Raw genomic sequence first — 5,877 nt, 5'->3', positions numbered from 1 at the left:
TCTGGTATGAAAACTCTACAAGAAGAAGAAAGGATCCACCAAGAAGGATATCAAGAAGGTGATTCAGTCCAAGACGGTGCAAGCAAGTCCAAAAATGAAGTCCTAGGTAACCTGCTACGGCTGCAACAAGAAGGGACACATCAAAGCCAACTACCCAAACCAAAAGGAAATAAAGAAGTAAAGGAAGAAGAAAGTACTGCATGCGACATGGGATGAGTCTTCTTCAGAAGACTCTGACGAAGAGCTCGAACAAACAAGCTTCCTCGTGCTTATGGCCTGGGAACAAGTCGACAAATTAGAAACCAAGAGCGAGTCGGAAACAGAATCTGAGAGAAGCCATAGATTTGTATCCGTTTCCGAAGGGCCTAACCCCACTATAAGTGCAAGATATCGTAAAATTAAATAATAAATATTATTAGACGAAAAATCTTATTGGATTTTTTTGAAATTTTTAGAAATTTTTCGGAATTTAAACAGAGTCCATATGACTCGTTTTAAGAGGATGAATTTCGGGGCTAGTTGGAGACCTGTTTGGGGCACCATTTAGATGGGAGTTGATTAAGGAGTTAACTTAGGGTTTAATTAAGTTAACCTAAGTATTTAATTAAAAACTTAATCCCTAAATTTAGCATTTCCTCTCCCGATTCCCATTTCTCGCGCGATCTCCACCTTCTCCGATTCATCTCCACTGTCGACGCCGAGCTCGCGATCGCCAACCATCTTCCTTCGCGTGAGGTTAGGGCAAAAACTCCATCGGCTGTGTGAGAGCAGTTGGCATTCTTCCTCTTGCAGTTTTCTCTTCTTCCTCTCGCTCTCTCACGCGCACGGATGGCCCGACACCGACGGGAAGCTCCTCCTACCCGCGATTTCGTCCTCATCGAGTTGCCTGAAGAAGGGCCGCTAGAGCTCAAAGGGGTGCCGATTATCTCCGACTGTGCAGACGTCTCGGTGGTTGTTTCTTGCGGGCAATCGACGGTGATCCGGCGGAGCTAGGGCACGGCGGGGAGAAGTTGTTTCGTATCTTTCCCGGCCGATCGAGCCCCTTTCGCTTCTCCTCTTCGATCTGCTCGCTGGGGGGGGGGCGAATTGGATCATCACCAGCTGAGGTGGATCATGCGATACTGGCTGTAGATGATCGATTTAGGTAAGGCTTTGTCGGGAAATTTTGTGGATTCAAGGATTCTTGTGTAATTGGTTTTGTTTGTGATGATCTACCTGTTCTGGATTAGAGGAAGAATTGGATCGGTGTACGATGGACCTTCTCTGTTGTCGTTCACTGCCTCTTCACTTCTTGTAGCTGTTGAGGTCTCGGTTGAAGAGGTGGGGATTGATTTAGGTGAGTACTATTCCTGTTTGTTAGAGTTCAACAATTCTGTTGCTGTATTGGATTGATTCTTGAAGGAATGGATTCTTTGCTATGGTTGATATCAGCATAGCAATGTTTAGCTGAGGGATAGGCATCTGATCGCTGTTGCACATCAAGGTAAGTGTGCTTCTTTTGATCTGTTATTGATCTATTTTGTTAGGATTGCTAATGGTTATTAGATTTTGTCTAGTTTTGATTTCATAGAAACATGTGGAAGGATTATGAAAAGGGGATGGATTTGGAATTGGGGTTTTAGTGGAGTTAACTGTGCTTAGTTGTAAATCATAGATTGATTAGGGTTTGTATTGAGTTGGAATTTGTGGATATGGTGATTGGTTGACATAGATTGTTATGCGATCATTCTTTGGATCATTGGATTGATTGTGGGTTAGGTTATCAGATGTGGTGGTTTGGTTATTTGTTGATGATGATGTTAGGTTGTTATGGATTTATGATAGAGATTTGATTTTATGATAGGTTATTGTGGGTTGTTATCATTATGAGATGAATTGATATTTAAGAGATGGATTCATTATTGGATTGAATGATGTGTTGATTTGGGGGAGTTTTAGTGATGATTCATATATAAACCTATTCTAATAAGGTTGTATAATTAAGGATTGTTTGGGGGATTAATCAAAGATCAGATTTGATTGGAGTGATCCTAATTGGGTTAGAGATTTTATTTAGCTATTTAATTCATATGAATTTAGTTAAATTATATATATATATATATATATTGATGCAGGACTTGGATTCGGGACGAGCGTCTCGACGCGGGATTTCTTGACATGGTCTACATTTTAAGGCGGGTATTTTTTCCTTGGTTTTTATATATTTCTTTGAGCTTAGTGGATGGTTATTATTCGATGGATTGGGCTGTTTTACCTTATATCGTGTTCGTTTGTTGCTTTCCTGCTTTATACTTATGCATGATCTTTGAGGTATTTTAGTTCTATCATATACAGTCTCAACTCTTGATATATACTCTGTTGTGATTACACGTGTAGAGTATGCATTGTAGGGATTGTCTGGTTGATTGAATCACCATGCTGATTGTGCCTAGGATGTGGATTGTACGTAGGTTGGTATACGTTATAGGAGTCATCATGTTGACCGTACATTTACATGTTGTATGTACACACGTATTTGGTTATGTACTTTTGGAGGAGTTGTGTTGATTGTATGTTTGTGGTTTATACATGTGTCCAATGTGTTTATTATTGGAGGATACATGTTGATTGTACTTATGTCTTGTGTATATGTGTCCAGTGAGATTATTGGAGATTTTTGGTTGATTATACGTGTGTAGTTGTGTACATGTGTTTGGTGGGATGTGTGGATTTATCATGACGATTATATTCATGTTGTGGAGTGCTTATGTGGTTTGGAGGTTGCATTGATGATGACAGTGTTGGTATCATGATTATATATATATTATGTTCATCATTCATTGCATCTGACGATCATTGTCTCCCTTGTGTTTGAGAGGATTGTCAGTCTTTTATAGTTGTCCTTTCGGCCACTAATGGAGAGTGGTAGCTAGGAGTGGAGCTATGTCATGTCCTGTCGCGCTTACTCAACTGCTCAGTGTTTTTACTCAGTCAGCCTAGACCACTCTAGAGTAGTGGGTCTTGAGGGTACAGTAGTCAGGGGGTTTGAGTTGTGAGTGGTCAGGGACCCTTAGCTATATAGTTAGATAACTACATAGTATACTGTTGCCTCAGTCACTTTATAGCGGTTACGTGCGTGAGGCTTGTACAGTTTGTCACGGACCCAAGCCTCTCGGTCATACCAGGGTCGTGGTGTCTAGAGTGGTAGCGGGAGTGACCATGGTGTTGGGTTTTTCGGGTCGCGAAAACCGCTTTTCGCGTCGCGGAAACCCCGAATCACCCAAAGCCGTAGATCCGTGCAAGGAAAACCGAACGAAAATTATGAGTACGAGTTTTTAAATATCTAGATCTACTCCTAGATCTATGTGTTAAGAAGCATACCTTGAAGCGTGCCCTTTCGCGTTCCCGCTCGTCCAAGGAATTGCCGGATCTTTAGACCGTCAAGCGTCGGTCCTCTAGAAGTATCCACACGGACACGTAGGTGGAGAAAACCTCACACAAAGGTGTGCTAGCACCTTGGTAAGATTCGGCCAAGCAAGGAGGAGAGGGAGAGGGAGAGCTTGAGGAAGAAGAAAGGAGTGAATGATGAGTTCTATGAAAATGAATTTCATTTACCCCCTAAAGTGGCCGGCCACCTCTCCAAGAGTAACCCCCATTTCTCATTTAATGCCTCATTAAAGAGAATGGGTATGTAACTCCCATGAGGTGGCACACCATGATGATGTGGAACATCATCATTGGTCCACCTAATGCCAACTCACCAATGAGGTGGCAAAAGGTCAAGTCAAAATTGACCTTTGGTCTTCCTTCTCAAGTCAAGTCAAACTTGACCCAATTTCTACCATGGTTGATCTAATCCAACCATTTGATTCGAGCTAACTTAATATAATGAATCTAATTCATTAAATTAAATTGATTTAATAAGTCATAATCTAAATTAGACTCATTGAATACATGAATCAACTTGAGTCCAACTCAATTAGCCCAATTAGGATTACTTTTAATCCAATTTGATTCATCAAATGAATCTAATCCTCTTGGTTCATCATATGAACCAAATCTCCATCTAATTGTCCTTAGTGTGTGACCCTATAGGTTCTTGTAACGTTGGCAATGCCCTAAACTCATTTAGGAGCATAAGTAATGAGCGGTATCTAGCAACACATCATTACTACCCAAGTTACAAGAATGTTGAGATCCGACATCACCTTGTGACTACTAATTGTGACTCTTCACAATATATGATAAGTGTCCTTCTATCCTAGATATCTAGATTGATCAATGTGAGGCATAGACCGTGTCATCCTCTGACCAATCTAAATCTTGAACTCCAAGTAAACTCACTAAATCAAATGAGCTCAATATCCCATATTGACTCATTTGGGCATGGCCATGCACTTCGTGGTCTCACTCTATCAAGAATACTGATGTCTCTCCCGTCATATAGGAGGGATAGATCCCATCTACATCACTCACATCCCTCTGCATAATTTGTTATATACCCAGTAATTGCCTTTATAGTCCACCCAGTTACGGGTGACGTTTGACGAAACCAAAGTACATAACTCCTTATGTAGGGATCTATGGTGACTTCAAGTCTAAGGACTAGTAGTCATACTAATAGTCACATGAGAAAGTATATGACACTCATATAACGATCCATGATACTTTCTCATGGCGGGTCATTCAGTATACATTCTCTAATGTATACCCATGTACCAACTTGATATCTCTATATCCATGACTTGTGAGATCAAGTCATCGAGTTGACCTACATGCTAGTCTTATTGCATTAACATTGTCCCTGAATGTTAATACTCGACTAGGAATGATTAAGAGTAGTGTTCCCTATATCATCTCACTATCGGTTCAACTAACCGATTGATATAGGTGAGAACCATCTACTCAAGGACATTATTATACTTAGTTTATTTGGCACCAATACAAGTAAGTATAATAACCAAAATCCAAATGTCTTTATTAATATACAAGAATATGATACAATGAGTCCATACAATCATCAAATGAATGGCTCTAGGGCTCTAACTAACAATCTCCCACTAGCACTAGTGCCAATCAGTATAGGCTCTAAGGCCCAATGACCTAGTGTGACCATCATGCTTTCTCTGTGCCAAAGCCTTGGTCAAGGGATCTGCGATGTTAGCCTTTGTAGGTACTCTGCAAATCTTCACATCTCCTCTATCGATAATCTTTCGAATGAGATGGAAGCGCCGTAGTATGTGCTTGGTCCGCTGGTGTGAGCGAGGTTCCTTCGCCTGTGCTATAGCTCCATTGTTGTCACAATAGAGCTCAACTTGGTCAGCGATGCTAGGAACCACCCCAAGTTCAGTGATGAACTTGCGGATCTAAACTGCCTCCTTTGCTGCCTCTGATGCAGCAATATACTCGGCTTCTATTGTAGAATCAGCTACTGTATCCTGCTTCGAACTCTTCCAGCTGACAGGACCACCATTAATACAAAATACAAACCCCGACTGTGATCTATAGTCATCCTGGTCGGTCTGGAAGCTAGCATCACTGTAACCCTTTACAGCTAGCTCATCATTGCCTCTATATATCAAGAAATATTCTTTAGTCCTTCTTAAGTACTTAAGAATATTCTTGACCGCTATCCAGTGACTTTCACCTGACTGGTATCTGCTCGTCATGCTCAAAGCATACGAGACATCAGGTCGAGTACATAGCATGGCGTACATGATCGATCCTATGGCTGAGGCATAAGGGATATGATCCATGCGGTCTCTCTCCTCTCTAGAAGAGGGACCTTGAGTCTTCGAAAGTCTCACGCCATGTGACATCGGCAGAAATCCCTTCTTGGAGTTCTGCATGGCAAATCGAAGGAGTACCTTGTCAATATATGTACTCTGACTTAGGCCA

The 5,877-nt window shown here is 41.3% G+C and overlaps 1 long non-coding RNA gene across 1 annotated transcript; it reads left to right on the top strand.

The window, feature by feature from the left end:
* Positions 1–655: 655 nt before the first annotated feature.
* On the top strand, positions 656–2,161 carry LOC122049257. Its single transcript, XR_006130899.1, has 4 exons — positions 656–1,144; positions 1,230–1,336; positions 1,432–1,483; positions 2,115–2,161. It is a non-coding gene; the product is annotated as an uncharacterized LOC122049257 (long non-coding RNA).
* The last annotated feature ends 3,716 nt before the right edge of the window (positions 2,162–5,877 follow it).

This window comes from Zingiber officinale, chromosome 2B (assembly GCF_018446385.1).
Source record: "Zingiber officinale cultivar Zhangliang chromosome 2B, Zo_v1.1, whole genome shotgun sequence".
In the NCBI taxonomy this organism is placed as follows: domain Eukaryota; kingdom Viridiplantae; phylum Streptophyta; class Magnoliopsida; order Zingiberales; family Zingiberaceae; genus Zingiber; species Zingiber officinale.
Note: the sequence above shows the minus strand (reverse complement) of the source record. Positions and strands in the feature narration are given on the sequence as shown.